The 21,224-nt window shown below is 37.6% G+C and overlaps 1 protein-coding gene across 3 annotated transcripts in view; it reads right to left on the reverse strand.

Moving 5' to 3' along the window:
- The window catches only part of TRPM3 (transient receptor potential cation channel subfamily M member 3), an 846,268-nt gene that overhangs the window by 533,325 nt on the left and 291,719 nt on the right, over nt 1-21,224 (reverse strand). For 2 of the 3 annotated variants that reach the window (XR_012072016.1, XM_072959581.1), the window contains exon 1: nt 631-691. The exons of the other annotated variant lie outside the window; for it this stretch is intronic. The gene's annotated coding sequence lies outside the window, so the exon portion shown is untranslated. Of the gene's footprint in view, nt 1-630; nt 692-21,224 lie in introns of those variants that run through there. 3 annotated transcript variants of the gene reach the window in all.

The following is a 21,224-nucleotide window of genomic DNA, read 5'->3' on the forward strand; positions in this document are numbered from 1 at the left end:
ACATATGGTTTGAAGAGAATTTAAAAGATTACAATTCAATTATGTGGAAATTTCAAAGGATTTGTGGTCAGAGCAATATGAACTAATATTACTGCACCACAACAAAGACTGTAACTTGGGCAAAATTATTTTAACTTTTTAAGCCTCAGGTAACTCTCTTTAACACTTGAATACAAATCTCTCTTGTAGAGTCATTGTAAGGATAAGAAATAAAGTACAATGTAAACAGTAGTGAACACAATGTGCCGTAAACACAAAAACTATGTTTTTGTGGGGTTTTTTTATTTTTTTAATAAAAACTATGTTTTTGTGTATCCTTGCTGTAGATAAAATTACAGGGAAAAACAGGGCTTGGCTACATTATCTGTTAATTAATGAGGAAACTCAAATGTCAATACATTGAATAAAATAAATGAAGCATGCATACTTCAATGTTTGACCAAAAAAGACACATATCTTTTTTAAAAAATCCTAACGGACATAAAACCTACAATTTTTTTTTCTCTCTCCACCTTTTGTTTTTAAGAAACTTATTATATAACTGCCTTCTTTCTTTCTAAAAAAATTCCTTTGAATATCCCTGCGGTCAAAACCCTTTCCAGTGGAAAAAAAAACTCATACCCGTCTTACCTCAGGCAACAAGGGTGCGTCTCAGTCCCTGACGGACAGTTTGCCGCCTAAGCGTCTTTGCCGTAAACATGTTCGCCGCAAGTGCTTTGTCGAAAAACTACGTGGCCGTAAGGCAATTTTGCCGTGAAAGATGCAACTGGTTGATAGTTTTTGGTTCAACAGTTTTGTTTCAATTGGTTGAAATACATTAGTATTTCTTCCAATTAGCGATATTATTGTTGTCTTAATTGAGCAAACAGGTGAGGATGATTTGCCCCAAGAATTGGTTTCTTATTTTGAAACACTCTATCGGAGGAGAAAGAGGCCCAGAACCTCGAAGGTGCAGAGTTGGACACACATTCCCATTGGAGTCTGGAACGTCTATCAGTGAATATATGACAGTACACCAAGAACAAACAACAGTGTAGAAGGCTTTCACAATGCAATACAAAGCTCAGGTACAAATATGCATCCTGATATTTGGAAACTGATACCTCTCTTAAAGAAGGGAGAAATGCAAGCAAAAAAGAAAAAGTACGATGCCAAACAAAGACATGAATCAACAAGAAAAAAAAAGAATAAAAAACTATGAGCAAACTACTTGAAAAACAAGTGCTTAGGTACAACCCTCAAAATAAAATCAGTTATTTATGCAGTTATTACCATGAATCTACACACATTTTAAATGCATTAAAATATTTCATATTTTACAATAAAGTCTTTTTAATGTTGTTACTCTTTTCTCATGTTTCATTAGGTCCCTTTTAATGTCTCTCTTTTTTTCTCTCTCTCTTCTATTTTTGTTATTATATCTTTTACAGCAAAGTTGCCTCACAGCTAATTAGCTATGCAGTAAAAATGTGTGCAGCAAAAATGACTGCAGCAAAGATGTCTACAGCTCTACAGCAAAGATACTCATGGTGAAAGTACCAAGAACCGTTTCAATCACAGGGAACATGTAACAATCTGAAATATTGCTACCTTACTATTGAATGTCTGGTAAAATTACCTCCCTTCCAGAAATCTATAAAGTTGGGTCAAAAATTCGGAAATAAAATAGCGACTATGTTGATTCTGTATACTGTGTTATGAACAGATAAATCACATCCCTTCCAGGAGTAAGCTGTAACAGAACACTGCCTCCATGTTTTCTTTGAAATTCTAAAACTGTGCAACTATTGAGTGTTTGCAGAAATGTTGGCAGAGGAAGCAGGGAAGGTCTTAAATCTCCTAACAAACTCTATAGGACCTGTCCCCACCTGTACCACCCACCACTTCACCTGAATGTATCTTCTTCCCGCTGCATTCAGCTCCAGTTATGCTGATGTCCAAGTCATTCCTTGAACACAACAGGCACACTTTGGCCTCATCGCTTTCTTCCTGGAACATTCTCCCCTAAGCTATAGGAATGTTTCTTACCCTAACCCCCTCAAAGCTTTGCTTAGAGGTCACTTTCTTAGTGAATTGTGCTTGGACTATCCAATTTAAAATGTCAGCTTGCATCCTACAAGGCACTACAATCCTCTTATCCTGCTTTTTCCTTTTCTTTTTCTTTTTCACTTTTTAAGAAACTGAAGTATAACTGACATATAACATTATAGTCATTTCGGGTGTCCAACATAATGATTTGATATTTGTATACACTATGAAATGATCCCCACAATAAGTCTAGTTACCATCTGTCACTATACATAGTTAAGAAATCTTTTTTTCTTGTGATGAGAACTTCCACAATTTACTCTCTTAGCAACTTTCAAATATGCACTGCAGTATTGTTAACTATAGCCACAATGCTGTACCTTACAGCCCATGACTCATTTATTTTATAACTGGATGTTTGTACCTTTTGACCTCCTTCACCCATCTTACTCACATCCCACCCCACCCTCCACCAGCAACCACCACACTGTTCTCTTTATGAGCTTGGTTGTTTATTTTTTCTTTTATTTTTATAGCACATAATCACCATCGAACATCCTTTATAATTTTTCTATTTTGATTAGTGTTTATCATTTCTCTCTGCTTGCACACAGTAAGCACTCAATATTTATCAAATGTAGAATGCAGAGCACATTCTGCCACGAAGGACATCTTCTTACTGTGCATAATGCCACCTCTGCCCCAATAGAAGACTACTTACCATTCTCCTTGCTCTTTCTAATCTCCATGTTGTTTCTCAGAACGCATTTTAACTACAATGGTCTTTGTACTTCACTTCCACTTGTCCAGATCCAATTGTCTTCAAAGCCCGCTTAAGTTCCATCTCTTTTGTGAAGTTTTCCCAGATTCCACTGGAGGGGGATCAAATCCTCTTTTGTTCTTTCCTATTACAAACTGGACCTTAGTTGTAGCATTTACCACAGTTATTTGTGTGTCTGTTTTTCAAGCTGTCCAAGAAGCTGTAGTCTTTTAAAATTTGTCTATATATTCTCCATGGAGCCTAGCACAGTGTCTGACCATTTATTTATAGGCACTCAATGCATGAGATTGGGCTGGCCATAACTCTGTGTTTTGTACTATTATTAGACAAAATATTAGACAAAAGTAAGCCTTATACTTCATAAAGAATGGTACTTAACTACTCCCAACTCAATGCAAATCCATTCAGTCTGTTGAAATATAAGGTCTTCTACTTAGTGGCATTTTACTGAGCAGCTCTGGGAACTCAATATTCCCCTCTTGATGCTTATGCAAAATTATATCTATCTTCCTCATATAAAATAAATGGAAATTTTACTTTCTAATTTATTAGTCTTGGTTTTGTAATATCCTTTTTTTTGTAAATATCCTTCAATTACTTATCATAAGTTTTACTGTTTCCTAGGAGGAAACCCCAACTGCGTTATGGAATCTAAGCCCTTCTCCATCTCTTGGTTACCCTTGGTTCAGCCTCATTTTTGACCATGACCCAACACAACATCCTTCACTCCAGGAATAACCAAACCTGATTTCAGAGCTCATCTAAGTTCCATGGACCCAGGAGGGTCAATGAAATGCTTTTAGAGGTCTATGACCCCCTTTACTTTTGACATTTGTGAGTATGTAAGTACGTGCATTTTCCTTAAGAGAGGATGACATGAGATTCTCAAGGGGCCCACAATTCTAAGGAGGTGAAGAAACACTCTATTTCCTGTTCTCTGCTATATTATATCCTTAAATATACCCTTGGATTTGCAGAGACCATACCAGGGACTTTGGTGGGTTGAATATACTGTAAATGTGGTAAAACCAAAAGGAAGGAGAACTTCAAGAATGTGAGCTTGAGAAACAGTTCCGGAGAACCTGCTGAGTATCTGGCCTCATGTTAAGGGGGAGGTGAACAGGAAATCTCTGATTATTCAACTTCTAGTGGAAAGTAAGGCTGTTGTAGGAAAAAGGTTTAGACTTCAAGAAAGATATCATATTCCAGAAAAATGATTTGAAAAGGGAATTTCTAGTAATTTAAAATGCTGCACAGAGATGAATGAAATACCTAAAAGTTTGCAATACACACATTAGTGAGTATATGCAGATGCCAGAAGATCTTTTAAAACAATCTTATTAAAAGGAAATAGCTGCACTGAGGATTAGAGTAAGATTAGTTCACAATAAAATATAATACTTCTAACTTTCTCTTAACCTTCAGGTCCCTCATCTACCACACAGTAATAACTGACAGTCATGACAATGAATAAAGGACAGAAAAATAATGTAGATTGAAACACTTGGACTACAATTTTTGTAGCATATATTCTGTTATATTCTTATTCAATAAAATGGACATACTTTATACAAAATAACTAGCTTTACACAACATTAACTGAAATACGTAATTGGTAAGAATGCAACTGCTCTCCAAACACACAAAAGAGAATTTTAAAATAGAAATAAAATTACATAAATGAAAGTGTTCAGATGAATCATTTGTATTTTTTAACTTTGAAAATTTCTGCTTTTAGTTTTCTTATTTGTATTTCACCCATGCACTAATAAATTAATAATTCATTCAGTTAACAGTTATTGATTATCTACTATGTACTGAGCTAGGTTGGAGGAGATAAAATGAATAGGTTTGGACTTGGCGTAAGAGACAGAAAAGTAAACAGACTATTCCAGAAGGGTATGATAAGCATTAAGGTAGGGACATGTGTGTATTCAAGGCTGTAGGAACACAAAGGAAGTGCATCTATGTCAAGCTGAGGGGTCACAGGAGGTTTCTTTAGGTAGATGATGCTTCACATGGGTCTCACAAACAGGGCAAAGCTTTCATGTACATGGCACATTTTGGAAATGCCATGTTCGCTATTGCTGGAGTGATGGAAACATGTCAGAAAGCAAAAGAATAAATGTTAGAGAGCTAAGCAGAGGTTGTTACAAGGTTTCATGTTACATGTTACTTGGTTCCACATTCATGCTAATGAGATGACTCTTTGTTCTAAAGGGAATGGACATCTAATGGCAACTTTTACCAGATAACTGACATGATCAGAACAGCACCTCAGAAGCTCCCTCCAAGGCTACAGTATGAAGGATAGGTTGGACGGAGATGAGATCAGAAAGAAAATACTCATTCAGGAACAGTTGTGGTGATCTTGGAGAGAAAAAATGCACTAAGGCAGAAGCTGCGGTGAGGAAGAAGAGAGACAGAGGGGGAAGGAGAGGAAGAGGTGGGGAGAGCGACTGAGGCTAACTAGGAAGACGGAAATGGCAGGATCTGGAGACTGAAGGGGGTGACCGAGAAGGCTGGATGGAGTGGGTAAACAGTGGTGCTCTTTACCAGATGGGCAATGGCAGAGAGGAAAATTAGGAGCAGGATAATGATGAGTTTGAAGTGCTTGTAATATAACCAAACTGAGACAAGTAGACAGTTGCTATGTGTTTGGAGATCAGTAGAGAGGTCAAAATAAGAGAGAGAAATCTGGAAATTGTAAGTATAGATTCATCAGTTGAAGTCACGGGCATAGATAAGCACCTTTAAGAATGTAAAGTAAGGTACCTGGAGGGTGAAAGGCTGAGTTCTGAAGAAACACGTTACTAAAGGGAATAGATGGCTAAAGATAAATTCGTAAAGATGACAGAAAAAAAACAGCTTATTTATTATTTAAAAAACTGTTTTTTTTTCAAAGAGACCATAAATCCTGGAAAGAAGGATTCTGGAAACCAAAGAAAATGATTTTAAGTAGCAGAGAATGGTCAGCATGGCAAAAATCAATAGGATTATCAGGAAATATAATGAAGAAATGGAGCTACTGGATTTGGCCATATGGAGGTCAATGGTCTCTGTGGCCAAAGAAATCTCATTGGAGAATCCAAAATCCAACACTAAGCTAGGTGTTAAACCTAACCTTAACCTTAACTCTAACCTTAGCCCTAACCCCAACAGTGTGTATCTATAATATACATATAAAAGAGTGCAGGTTTATACTGTGAGCAAGTGAGGTGCACAGACCACATATGATCACAGGAACTTTGAAAACAAGAGTGCAGGATGTCCTCAGAGTTTCCTGCTTCTGCCACTCTCAACAGAACCACTCAGGGACTGGCTGAAATAAGGTTCAGAAGTATTAGTCCGAACTCTTTCCATCAAGTCACAGATGCTAACCAGAACCAGCTTAAGCACAAAGCATGCTAGGATAGCTCATGGCATCAAAGGATGAGCTGAACATCCAGGAAGGCAGGAACTGGGGTAGCCTTGGGGCCAGTATCCCAAAAGACAGTTCACCATTTCACCAGCTGGCTGAATGGCCACTTTGCTTAAGACCAGTCTGCTGAGAGTCAGTTCAGCAAACAACAAGTTCACTGAATTTTCTTGGTTCTTTTAACAACTTGAAATGGTTTACAGAAGTGTGTATTGGATGGTATAGGGATAAGAGCTTATGAAAAATTTATGCCTTGTTTTAGCTGACCAGTTTTTTTTTCCTTCATAATAGCATTGTAAAGAGAGTTGAATTTGCCCTGGACACCCACTGTTAGAAATGAGGAGAGCTGGCCAGAGAAAGGGTAGAGGGCAAGGAACCTACAGCTGGGAGAGAGCAGAGAGGAGAGTCAGAGCCCCTCAGAGCCAGCACAGTAGACAGACTGAAGTGGGTAGAAGTGGGTGGAGAGTGAGGTGAAGAGCTGGAGATAGAGGAGAGGGAAGGGGGTGAGAGATACGGTTCAGAAAGCAACTGTTTAAACCTGGGAGGAGAACACCAGTGATTTTAAGGAGATGCAAAGTGAGAACAATGAACTTCATCCTTCTGAACTCTGATTTTTATTCTCCTGTCAATACGAAGAGAGATACTAGATAGCATTTGAGACCAGATAACCAATATAGTTTGTTTGTTTGTTTTTTAACTAGTACATTCTGAACTTGTTAAACTTACCTTTGTAAACACATTCAGGGACAATTATTTATTAAATAATTGTTTTGACTCATATTTGGAAGGGATTGCTTTAATGTTCTCAATTATTTCATGACTAATCTTTTTGCTTACATTTAATCTATCAAGTTTCATATTCATGGAGTTCAACAATAATTCATGAAGTTGCCGACATAAATAATAATCTAATTTTTCTTTTAAAACAATTCACGTTAAATTTAATATGTTCCTTCACATACCAATTCAGGCTGAGCAAATTATCCCTGTGTCTAATTAACTTTACCAACACCACCTGTTCCCAGTGGTGCCATATGCTTGTGACAAGGACAATCAGTACAGATGAGCCTCAGAGTCAGGCTGCCTGGGTTCCCATCCCAGCTTCACCGCTTATCAGCTGTGGACTTTGGGCAAGTTTCACAAGTCAAATTGTAGCAATAATAATACCGACCTCATAGGGCTTGTGAGGATTAAATGCATAGATACATATAAATCTTTTAGAACAGTGCCTGACTTGAAAAGTAAGCACCATTTAAATGTTTGCCATTATTATTACTGTTGATGTCTTTGTTATTAATTTTACTGTTAAAGTGGTAGTTAGTTAGTAGAGATGAAGAAAGCTGCAAGTTATGGTTTCTGCCTCAAACTAGCTTAAAAATCCACGGAAGAGAGACTATCACACTTGTATATATGCCCTGCCCCCGACACACACTCTAACAGCAGGTTGAGAGGGACCTCTATATTGCAGGGAGGGTCCAAAATTGTACTTTCAACAAGCCTCCTAGATGTGTTCCCCTTCTCACAGAGGCAGAACTAGCTACCAGCTCTCCCACTCACTAGCCTTCTCCTCGTCCTCTACTCCCAACCCCTGTTCATGGGAGAAAGAGCCTGAAGGACAGCCTTCGACTTCACGGGTCTGCACTCTTTGTGGTGAGAGGTTACTCCTCCCTTTCCCAGTCAGAAGAGAAAGGCAAGAATAGTCTGTGGCTAAAGCCAAGCATTTCAGGGGAGAAGACTCACATATAGCAGTTGGTGAGGAAACGTGGCTGGTTGATTCCTGAGATGGAGTTGAGAACAGTGAGAAAGTTCTTAGCTGAAGTCAACATACATCTCCTGAAATGTAAGGCAAACATGAATATAAACCCTGGTGCCCATTTCTGGGCTAAAGTTGTCTAGAAGCAGAATGGCCTTCAGAGTAGCCTATTGCCACCAAGTCTTAAAAGAACTAATGCCCACTATACTTGAGAAGAAAAATGGTGGGGTAGCCCTCTCCACATTCCCAGAGGTCATGAGAGAGGGCACAGAAGAAGACTCCCATGAATCCTACAGCCTCACATGATGAAGCAAGGAGGACTGAGGAAGGGCAGAGACATATGAGGAAGTGTACACAACAAGAAAGAACTGGGAATATCCCTTCCAGAAAGACTCAGGGAGACTAGCTGTCCTTCTCTGCATCGACAGAGGTCGCCAAAAGGAGGATGAACAAGCCCTGATTCCTCCACCCACAACCCCACCTAAATGTGAAATCTACACAGAGACCATTCTCTGAGTGGCTCACAGACGGAACCAGAGAAGCCTAGTTACACACAAGCTCTGCTTCCACCATTCCTCTCTCTCTCTCTCTATTTCTAGAGACTAGACTGTGAAAAGAAGGAGGAAATGAAGAACTAAAAGGCAGACCCTCCTACTCTCCAAAATCCAAGTAGCCAAAATCATAGTCTACATCTGGGGGAAGAGACGAAAACATTGAAATCAGATATGACATTGGAATTTAAACAGGATTAGACTAATAATAATAGCACAAAGCAGCCAGAAAGTTATGGTAACTGGCCAAAATGTACTGGAAGGAAATAGGAAATTCAACACAGTAGGCTAAAAGCTGTGACTAAAGAAATAAAAATATAACATTTCCATGTTAGTATAGTCTTTAAAACAGCTTTTTGAAGAGAAGAATTAAAAGGACTAATGGATCATCAATATACAGGTTCAAAAATGAAACTTAAATATATCTTCCTTCATTAGAAAAAAAAGTAAATTCAGCCATACAATCAAGCTTAAAATATCTGGAAACTGACTACTCAAAAGAGTAACAATATAAAATGATGTGTTGCATAGATTGAAAGTTCAAGCAAATGACCTAGAATCATAGGCTGATTAAATTAAATTGATTCAAGAAATCATCACAAATAACATGGAAATGCCCCATGTACTGTCAACATCATTTTAATCTCTTCTTATAATCTTATTTGAGAAAAATGAATTGCAGAAGGGTTTCAAGAACACCACTGAGTATTCCAATATCACACCAAGTAAATATCAGTGGAGCTGGTCTCTAAAATACAGTTGCTCCACAGGTAAAAGAAAATGAGTTACCAAAAAGGAAAAACAAAATTTATTTATTACAGCCAGTATTTCAGGAATTTGAATCAAATGAAAGATATTATTTGGGCTAGTCAGTGGTTGTTACAAAACCAGTGACTAAAAGACAGTAGAACAACTTTCAGATAATTCTTAAAAAGATGCATTCATTTAGGTCTGACCTACCTACCTACATAGATGATTTCCTCATTTATCTTATTTCCCTCATGTATTCTTCCTCAAGACCACTGAGTATGGTATAAAGATATTGGTAGCTTTTATTTAAAATTCCTCGGGTATCCTCATATTTTATACTAGAACACAAGATGAACCTACCAGAATAATACCAGCTTCGTCCATAAAACTAATGAAAAAATAAATATCTCCTGATTCTTCCCTCAAAAAAAAAATACACCTTTCCTTCTCCCATGACATACTTCATTTTGGAGTCTTTATAGATACCACTTTTCCACACAGTGACAATACGTTCCTAAATTCAATAGCCTTCTACTCCATGCAGAAGTTAATTTTGAACCTAATTAGCAGTTTCCAGAATTCTGAGAACTACAGGCTCGTGGCTGAGGTTCCAATCAAAACTCCTTAGTAACCTAACCCCTTGCACAAGCTTTCCCCATAAATCAGCTGTAGAGGGAAATCATCACAGCATAATTTAAAAAAAATCTAATAACATTCTAGTTTTATTTTGGAGATGAAAAAATTGAGAAATTAGAAGGGGTGAGTGGAGGGCAGGATGTGGAAGTATGGAGGAAATAAAACAGTACTTTTTATTAGGTACACAGTTAGCTCACCAATAGCTGTACAATACTATGACAGATAGACTGCAAAGGAATTCTTTTCGCTGAAGCTAAGAATCAGTGCACTATGACATACTTCATTTAGAGGAAAAAATGTTATCATCTTACAGAGAATACAAAAATGAATTGCAAAAAATGTTACTTTAATGGGCAAAAAAGCAAACCAAATTAACAACTACCACCCATTACTGTATCCTATTCAGTGGTACTATTTGTATGTCAGATACTTCTGTTTCCAAGTGGCATACAGACTACAGTGACTCTGAATATACAACTTATCTGCTGTCTTCCATGTGGTCTAGTTTTCACTCATTCGGACATCATAGTATCAGAGCGTAAATTAAGACAGATCCTGTATCATCTGTTCTCTCCAATCCAAGCCCCACTTGCAACTGGGTGGAGAGGATAAGACAGCAGTGGGCATTGCATGATGACCTTACAGTTGCAGAGAGTTTAAGCCAGAGCCTTGCTTCACTATTATTTGCCACTCCAGCATCTCCAATACCCTTTTTTAAGGTATTTCTTTGTATATGGATTACCTTGTGCCATTGGCAATGACTTACTACTTCCCAGAATGCTGTTATTATTTTAACATTAACATCATACTTTTTATTTTTCAAAGGTCATAAACTTAAATGCCTACAAGAACAAGAAAGCAATTTAAACGAGTGAAGATGCCATTACACACTTTTTTTTTTGCATTTGATATGTAAGAATATGTCACTGACACAAAGAAATGCTACTTCTACTTTTTGCTTCAAATAAACTGCCCTCTCCATCCATTTTTCATTTTCCTAAAGTTGACAAAACCATGGATACAAGGAAGCATTTCTCTACAATAAGAGAATACAGAAGAAGAGAGATGAACGGTAGCATGTAATGGACCTTCATCTTAGGGAGACGATAGGAGTGGTAAGGACTGTGGTCTATGGGAAGTGGGTATCTGTACAAATGAAGTAAATGTTACCAGAACCTTACTGATTTTTACCATGTTGTAAGTAGATCATCTGTTGTATTTTAAAGAAAACCTAGAAAGCTGACATTTTATGTGAAATTTTCTAATTTTCAAATGTTAAATAAAAAATAATTTTCCCAAGTAGTGTGCTTTCCAAATAAAATACATTTGCAGGTCAAAGCGCCCAGTTTGCAAGGCTTGCTCTTCATGTTCAACAATTCCTGGATACAGTACCTCTCAAATCTATTCTACCTAAGAGAAGATCAGAAATGCAGCTTTGAAAGGGGAGAGTATGTAGGTTAATGTTGTTTACATGCAACCGACAAATGATGGGCAGAATGTGGTCATGAATACAGATCAAGGGTAGATTAGGAAGGTCAACTGAAAACAATTCCTGGATAGGAACCCCAAACAATTTTTTAATCTATTTGGAGTCAGGTATCCTAATCAGTTATTATATTTCAATCAGACAAATGACTTGACATCTGACATTATTAAACCTATGCATTCTTTCCCCATTGGAGAGGAAGACAGAGAAGAAAAATATATAAGGATATAAAAACGTAAATTCACCCTTAATTACTGAATTTCTAATTTTTGGTGGCAAGTGTTGTAGGAGGATGGTGAGAGATGCACAACAGAAGTAAGAAGGGAAAAGCCCTGGAGGAGAAACTGGGGTGGAGTTTTGGAAATTCTCTAGTTCTCTTTCTATGAAGGTAATGAGTCGGGAGGATAAGGTGATAAAGGCCAATGGACAAGATTACAGCAGGTAGAGAAAGGGACAGGGACTAGAATGAGTCAGAAGTGTATAAGACTCTAAGAAAATGGAAACCCCAGTATTTTGAATCAGGAGTCAGAACTGGGGAGAGAGTCTGGACTGCTCAACTTATGAGTCAGGATATGTAAGCAACAGTGTGCATTATGCCTAGGTCTTTCGAGTGGTCATTAACATATGAATTTTACAAAGGGATTCCATTCAGCTTCTTTTTTTTCCTTTTCATTAATAAAATCAACCCTTACTTGATACTTACCATGGGCCAGGAATTAAGTCACAGTTTCTGTCTCTAAAATACCTACAACGTATTAGGAGACAGAATCATAAATAGAAAGAAACACTGTTGTAACAGAGGAAAGCAGAGGGCACTGTGTGAGAAGCACCCAAGGCTGCTGCGTACTGCTGCTCAGGCTGTGAACTGCATAAATCCAGGAGGTGCTACTCATACAGACTGGAAGTAAATGGCATCCCTTGGAACTGTGTAATGGGGCAGCTTCAAGCATCGAAATGAGACTAGTTCAGTGTCATAGAAGGCTTTTTGGAGGAAGTTGCTCCTGGACTCAGTCTTAAAAGCATCAGTAGAATTTAGTCATACAGATATTTGTTGGGAGAGAGACAGAGGGCAACAGGGAAGATCTCATTCCTGTCAGATGAATGTATTAAAAAAATAGAATAGTTTAATAGTTTCATCATTGTGATGAAACTGCTTAAAGGACATTTGCCACCAAATAACAAGTCATTTCTTTAATTGTGAGGTCCAGAGAGGAACAATTAAAGCTTTCTCACTGTAGCCCAGATTTATCGCACATGATGTACATAAAAGAACTTCCTGAACAGAATATCTAAGTAGGTTCTTCTCATTGAACTGAAACGGACTGAATCAGGGTGCAGGGTAAGAAACACAGCCATCAAAGATGATGTCAAGTTTAGCAAGGACATCACACACAGAAAACAAAGGTAACTGAAGGGCAAAGGCATTTACAAAACACATGATAAACTAGAAAAGCTACACAGATATGAGAAGGAAAGAAAAGCAGTAGGGATTTTTCTGTAAACCATAATGTCTTCCTCCTCTCAACCCCTTTTGACTGAACCACCCACTTGTCAATGATGCCCTACTGCCTTTCTAGTTTTTGGTCTCTCTTCATAATCAGACTTTAAGTGCCTAATCTCATAACTCTGCATTTCCCACATTGCCTTGAGCATCAAACTGTGCCATGAGTATATGTCAATGATGAGAGAATAGAAAGCAGTGTCATCACCAGATGCTTTACGCTATGTGGGTTGTAACACCACCAAAGTTTACCAGCACACAGTCTTTATGAGTGCTGTCAGTGTGTGGGATTCTTTGTGCTTCCCAGAAAGAATCTACTTACACTGAAAAAGTGAGCAAAGCTGACTTTTCCAGAACATTTTGTAGTATAACTGCAGAAGGGCCCTATGTCTTATTACCCATGACACACTTTCTAAATTCCCATTTAACATGTTCTTCTTCCTTCAGTCCCTTTACCCAGCCTTCTACTGGGGTTTCCTATTTTGGGGGAATATACTGGGGCAACATATTTATCATCTGCCCTCATCTTCCTTCTATGCTTCTAATACGGCTACCTCTTTCTTAGGCATAGCAATTTAACTTTGCCCCAGACTCTCCAAACTTCCACATAATCACTTAAAGACAGTTTAAAAGGACTTGCCTGTTCCAAACACCCATTTTTCTTAGTAGGGTATTATAATTAACTCTGGCTAATTACAGAATAATAAAGACTACCAGGGAAACAAAGAATGCAAGCGGTAAACTGAACTGGTGGGTTTCAGGACATGCTATCCCCAAATATGGCACCTTAGCATACTGAGTATTTTAAGCTGAAGGAGTTTGAGAAAATAGCAGAAGCAGGAAGGTCACTCTGACCTTCCCCTACAACTTCTCCCCTGAAACAGGTTATAATTTCATAACCTCATATGTGAGGGGTACCCTCTCTATATCAGCAAAGGAGCGTCCTTATCACTAGAGACAAAGGACGCCCAGAAGAATCCAAACAAACAGGCCTTGCTAAGTTTTACCTAAATTACTTTGCTTATCTCATACTCTTTGACCTATGATATTTCTACACAACCGCCCACTTGTCATCAAACCTAGTATAAAAATACTCAGGGCTAACTGTTTCTTTGGGTCTCTCATTCTCCATGAAGGCTCCCATGTCACATAAAACTTACATTAAATAAATTTATATGCTGTGCTCCTGTTAATCTGTCTCTGCCAGTTTAATATTCAGACCTAGCCAGGAACCCTAAGAGGAAAGAGGAAAAGTTCTTCCCCTCCTATGGAACATATATGGAAAGGCAGTATATTTTCCTTAGAGAAGAAAGCTTTTATTTGGTGGTGATGAAAGAAACAAGTAGTACTTTGCAAAAATACTATTTCTTAAAATGTAGTTGGCAAGTATGGCCCCTATATTTGGGAAAAGATAGGTCCACGGATGTGTATTAATGGAGGTGTCTAGATTCTTTATGGAAAATTCCTTAGGGGGCTGCGGGAAAGATTGATCACTGCCAGTAAACCAGCTTGGGAGACGAGCACATCACAAACTGTCCAAATGTTTTTTTCTATCTTCATCCAAGGTAAGAATGATATTGAAATGGCTGGAGGACAGCATGAATCAACTTTTAATTTGTTTTTATATGTATTACCTAGGAAGACCAATTTATTTCTTGAAATTACTGTTCTTACTCATGAGCTTTTACTTGTAAAAAGACAATGAATTTGATTAGCAAATAATTGACATGATCTGGGCATTGCTTTGCATTATAAATTGCTAAAAATAAAATCATTCTACATTCACTGCACTCCAAGATAAACCAAATCACAGTAGTCATTTGCAATACAATGTACTTCCTATGGAAAAAAATGTCAAAATCTGTAGAAGTGATAACTGAGTCTGCATATGATTATTTTAGCAGCAAGCCAAAAGAACATGTTTCTACTAGTGTTATATTTCTTTCCTCAAAAATGAAAAGTAAAAAAAATTTGGAAATGAAAACACATTTGAAGAAGAAATGTCAAATGGGAAAGGTTTTAGAGAAAGATAACTGATTACATTTTAGACAAGTTAAATGGAAAAAATCACAGGAAAATTAAGCTGAAATGTCCAGTAGGCCTTTGAAAATGAATTTGTAATTTCAGAGAGATTTGTGCGGAGGCATTTGCTGAGGCATCATGAAAATATAGTTGATAGTTGAAACTGGGGAATGCCAAGCAAATAACCAAAAGGGAAAACTCTCAAGGATAATTTTTTTAAAAATACTCATATTTAAAGTCTGAAGGGTAAAAAAAGAAGCCATCAGGTAACAAGAAAAATCAAAGCAGGACTGTTGGGCAGAATTTGCATTCAGAAAGGTTCGAAGCCAGAGTCCAAGGACATTAAGAGATGCTGCTAAGGAGGGTGATGCAGCCATCAGGTGAGGACTACACATTCCAGCAGCTCAACAGAAGAGACAGAGCCATGTCTGAGTACTGAGAGGTCGGTGAGGCCAAGCAAAACCTGTGTGGTTGTTTTCTCTTCAGATACTAAGCGCTAACCCTGCTTAAAAGTAGAAGAGGAGAAGTTAGGGATACTGGAGCTGAGTGAGAGACCACGAGACTTGAAGCTATCATAAGAGAATGGCAGGTGGGCAGAACTCCATGGAGGCAGGAAGTCTGAGGAGAAGAGGACTGGGAGGAAGGAAGTAATCGATGGAGGGAAACATGACAAAGATGCAGAGCAGCTCCTGCCAGACTGTAATGATCTTTGCCATAAATCTGGAAGTGAGGGATGGCAGGACTGGTATTCAAAGAAGATAAAATGTCATAAGGAGCTTCTGGGAGAATAAGGTTAGGGTTGCACAGAAGAGAAGTAAATGGCTTGCAGAGCTGCACTGATGGCCAAACTACACTTGTGTGAACCTGTAATAAGCTCAGCTTGGATAATTTTGTGCTTCTCTCCCATCAAGCCTGGCAGCTGAGGAGCAGAAGAGCTGAAACAGATGCAAGTGTCATCAGTGCATATGGCAGACTATGACGCAAGGGACGAAGGAAAGGTGAGCAGAAAAAATAAATCTCTAATATAATAAAGACTTGAAGTAAAAGAGAAGCAGGAGTGTGATGAGCTGGAAGGCAGCCAGTGATGTAGATGTGACAGGCAGGCTGGAGTGATGACTGGTCTCAGTGGTGGCAGGCAGTGAGGAAAGTGTGATGCGGGATAAAAGGCAACTGAGGAGAGGTCTCTGAAGCAAAACAATACTCACTGTATTCAGTGTCTGGGCTGCTGGTAAATGGCTGTGCCAACAAAGAAGGCATAAAGGATGGAAGAATCGGATCAGCTATTAACACAAGGACTGAAATCATCAAAAAGTAAAGACACAGTAGGCTAGGCATTAAAAATCTAAGCCATGAGCAGAAATACTAGAAGGCATGAAAAACAATCAGTGACTTCACGCATGCAATGGAAATACTTCTCTAACACATTAAATACCCAAGTTTTCACACACATTCTGTGTCACTGATGCATTAGGAAATCCAGCTTCTCCCATACTGAAGTACTCTACATAAAGAAGACCCAACTAATATTCTAAATATTCTTAGTTCCTAAACCCAGACCCCAAACTTCACTGGGATTTTAGATTTTTAGCTCTTGTTTCCTCTGACTCTGGGACTAGCCCACTAAGACTGTTTTTGGTCATGTGGAAGCACCTCATAGGGTTATCCTAATTGACTTTTAGAGGTTTTCACTTTCTCTTTGCCTCACTTTCCTTAAACTACAGGGAGACTGTATTTCTGTATCACAATGGAAAGGATCATTTCAAACAAAAATGCTTCTAATGAACCTACCTTTGCTAACAGAAGATGTTTTATATTAAACCAAGATAGGATCTTAAACTCAATACAAGTGCAAGTGTTATTCAGCCTGGTAGTTCTTGGAATTTATTTTCCTCTAGATAAGATTTTTATTGCACAGCCACACTGCAGAAAGAGTTCAATAAACCCACACATGGCAAATGTAGCAGTGGGTAATTATGATTTACAGTGTATTATTGCATTTATATTGGTAAGACTTTCAAGGAGGAATTCTTATGCAAGTGTTATACATATTTACAACTTAAAATATAACAGAATGAGCATATTACAGAAAGTGGGTATATAAATTCAATAAGTTCTGTTTTAGGTAGTATAAACATCATAATATAATATGTTTCTCATGGTAGTTTAATATAAAAGCTTCAGAATAGAGTAGGTTACATACCCAGGCAATTTATAAGAAGGAAAAAAGAAATGGTAACTATGTGATGGGGTGGAGGTGGTAGCTAAGGTTACAATGGCAATCATTTTGCAACACTTACACGTATCAAATAAACATACTGTGTACCTTAAGCTTATACCATGTTATGTGTCAGTTATATATCAATAATGCTGGAAATAACTAAATGAAAGGAAGAGCAAAAACAAAACATGATTTCTCACTCTACAAGACTGCAGGCATCTTTTCCTCTTACAGATTATCTTTATATTACTGGTATATAGAAGACAGTGTTTAAAGAAATAATCACTAAAGAACAGGCAAATCATAAGATGAAAATATGCATGAAGGGAAAATAATGATGTTATAAAATTCATTCAATTTCTAAGAATATTTTGCAACAAATACAAAACATAAATTTTACAGCATCTGTAACTGTATCAGAGTTTTCAACCCCTTGGCCTTGCTACTCCAATCTGCTGTTAAAAATGCCTTCTTCCATCAATCACATTTCTTTACACTAATGATGAATCAACAGAAAAGAAAGTAAAAAAAATCCCCTTTAAAATAGCACCCAAAGTAATAAAATACCTAGGTATAAATCTAACCAAAGAGGTGAAAGACTTAGAAAACTATAAACCATTGACAAAGGAAATTAAAGAAGACTTAAAAAAATGGAAAGATATCCCATGCTCCTGGATTGGAAGAATCAGTATTGTTAAAATGGTCACACTGCCCAAGGCAATCTACAGATTTAATGCAATCCCTGTCAAATTACCCAGGACGTATTTCCCAGAACTAGAACAAATCATAATAAAATTTATATGGAACCACAAAAGACCTAGAATTGCCAAAGCATTACTGAAGAGAAACAAAGAGGATGGAGGAATAACTCTCCCAGACTTCAGACAATACTATAGAGCTACAGTCATCAAGACAGCATGGTATTGGTACAAAAACAGACATATAGACCAATGGAACAGAATAGAGAGCCCAGAAATGAACCCACAAACTTTTGGTCAACTTATCTTCGACAAAGGAGGCAAGAATATACAATGGAATAAAGATAGTCTCGTCAGCAAATGGTGTTGGGAAAACTGGACAGCAGCATGTAAATCAATGAAGCTAGAACACTCCCTTACACCATACGCAAAAATAAACTCAAAATGAATCAAAGACTTAAACATAAGACAAGATACAATAAACTTCCTAGAAGAAAATATAGGCAAAACATTATCTGACATACATCTCAAAAATGTTCTCCTAGGGCAGTCTACCCAAGCAATAGAAATGAAAGCAAGAATAAATAAATGGGACCTAATTAAACTCACAAGCTTCTGCACAGCAAAGGAAACTATAAGTAAAACAAAATGACAACCTACGGAATGGGAGAAAATTTTTGCAAATGAAACTGACAAAGGCTTGATCTCCAGAATATATAAGCTGTTCATACAACTTAGTAAGAAAAAAACAAACAACCCAATCCAAAAATGGGCAGAAGATCTAAACAAGCAATTCTCCAAGGAAGAAATACAAATGATCAAAAGGCACATGAAAAAATGCTCAATATCACTAATTATCAGAGAAATGCAAATCAAAACTACAATGAGGTATCACCTCACACCAGTCAGAATGGCCATCATTTAAAAGTCCACAAATGACAAATGCTGGAGAGGCTGTGGACAAAAGGGAACCCTCTACACTGCTGGTGGGAATGCAGTTTGGTACAGACACTGTGGAAAACAGTATGGAGATTCCTCAAAAGACTAGAAATAGACTTACCATATGACCCAGGAATCCAGCTCCTGGGCATATATCCAGAAGGAAACCTACTTCAAAATGACATCTGCACCCCAATGTTCATAGCAGCACTATTTACACTAGCCAAGACATGGAAACAGCCTAAATGTCCATCAACAGATGACTGGATAAAGAAGAGGTGGTATATTTATACAACAGAATACTATTCAGCCATAAAAACCAACAATGTGACACCATTTGCAGCAACATAGATGTTCCTGGAGAATGTCATTCTAAGTGAAGTAAGCCAGAAAGAGAAAGAAAAATACCATATGAGATAAGCTCATATGTGGAATCTAAAAAAAAAAAAAAGAACATAAATACAAAATAGAAACAGACTTATAGACATAGAATACAACTTGTGGTTGCCAAGGGGAGGGGGTGGAAGGGACAGACTGGGATTTCAAAATTTGTAGATACTGACAGGCATATGCAGAATAGATAAACAAGATTATACTGTATAGCACAGGGAAATATATACAAGATCTTGTGGTAGCTCACAGTGAAAAAAATGTGACAATGAATATATGTATGTTCATGTATAAACTGAAAAATTGTGCTCTACACTGGAATTTGACAAAACATTGTAAAATGACCATAACTCAATAAAAAAAATGTTAAAAAAAAAGTCTTCTTCCATCACTCAGACACCCTGACAGACAGAGCTGCTTTTTTACTTCAGAGGAATTACTTCTATGAAGTCAAGGTAATTAATCTATTTTATTCCCTCAGTGACACTCCAGCTGCCATAGAGCCTAGATTCTAAAAATTAACTTTTGTTTTAAAGTATTTTAAGAGGACAGTTTGAACTTTCATTGAATGGAAATTTCATACATTACAATGATGAATTAGATAAAGGGGAATTTCTAGAAGACACTGAAGCTTGATTTTCTTTCGTTCTTTATCCCAGCATTTCCCTTGTCTTCAAGGAACTGACAAGCCAGTTTCAGAGAAAGAGGAAGCACACCTGAAACAGAGTAATTTGGTGCAAAATGCAGTGGGCAACTAAAAAATAGTTCCAACATGAGGGACTGGGCTGGACTAGTCAGACTGGGCCTAACAGATCTGCTAGGGGGGGTTGATTATGAAAAGGAGCAGGGAAGGGCAAAAGGCATCAACATTCGTGATCCTAAAGGGAGTTACTGTTTGGCTGGACAGATATCCATTTGTCCAGCCAAACAGTAAAACTTAGACCACATTCAAAGTTACAGACAGAGAGAAGTTCCCCACATTCCTGTTCTTTGTTCCTGATGTTGCTTTGCTTTATTAAGAACCAAATCTCAATGCATATCATGTAAAATAGAACGGCAGATTTGCTAATACTTGGTGAATTTGACCAGCTTAGATCATTTTGAACAAATCCATTTTTAATGGAATCTACTTCGTAAATACTGAAACTATAATAAGATGGTCCTGAAAGAGGCAAGGCAAAAAGGAAACTAGACTCTACACCTTTTCCGAAGAGTCAGGATGCAGACTTAGCTGGAGACATCTGTAATTTGCAATGATCTAGAAGTACTTGACTTGTCATACCAATGAAACATAACCAACATTATTTCCATTTGGGGAACTTTCCATTTGGCGAATATTTTTTCCATAAACATTCTATGTAAACAAAATTTTAAATCATAATGAGACTTCCTAATCAAATCTGCCTCCCAGAATAGGAAGTACATTTTAGTGATTCACCTGACAATAGCAGCAGGACCCACCATATGGTATTAATGTGTCTGGGATGCTGGTGTTCATCATTGCAGGAAATTGCTTTGTTGGAACCACCATGTTGGAAATCATCTCTCTCCTGGCAGAATATAAGAGATTTTACATTACAAAACAAAAAGGGAGATCCTTATCATCCATCTTTCTTAGACAGGGACATCATTTCCAATGTATTTTAAATTCAGTTCATCTGAAAAGGAATTCAACCTGGATATAACTTCTTATGGTGTGGGTCACGGCTTGCCCTATTTTGAGAAAGAAAGCTATACTTTGTAAGTACTGTACTTAGGAAGAAATGTGAGTTGTGATACCTCACATAGGACTCCATCACAGACATTCTAAGGTCAAATTAATCCCTGAAAATGTGTCCTGTTGGATATAGAAGAAGGAGGCAGAGTGGATGTACAACCCCCACTGAAACTAGTAGTGAATTGCTGGGGGATGTAGCAGAGTCTTAACCATGTGGTGGTCTCTTTGTTGCCTAAGAAAATCTGAAAATTTTTACCAAAAAGAAGAACACAACTATCTAAAGGGATTTCTCTCTCATGTAAAACAAGATTTGAACAATGTGGCCCTGGTTAAAAC

The sequence above is a fragment of the Vicugna pacos genome, chromosome 4 (assembly GCF_048564905.1).
Source record: "Vicugna pacos chromosome 4, VicPac4, whole genome shotgun sequence".
Classification (NCBI taxonomy): Eukaryota; Metazoa; Chordata; class Mammalia; order Artiodactyla; family Camelidae; genus Vicugna; species Vicugna pacos.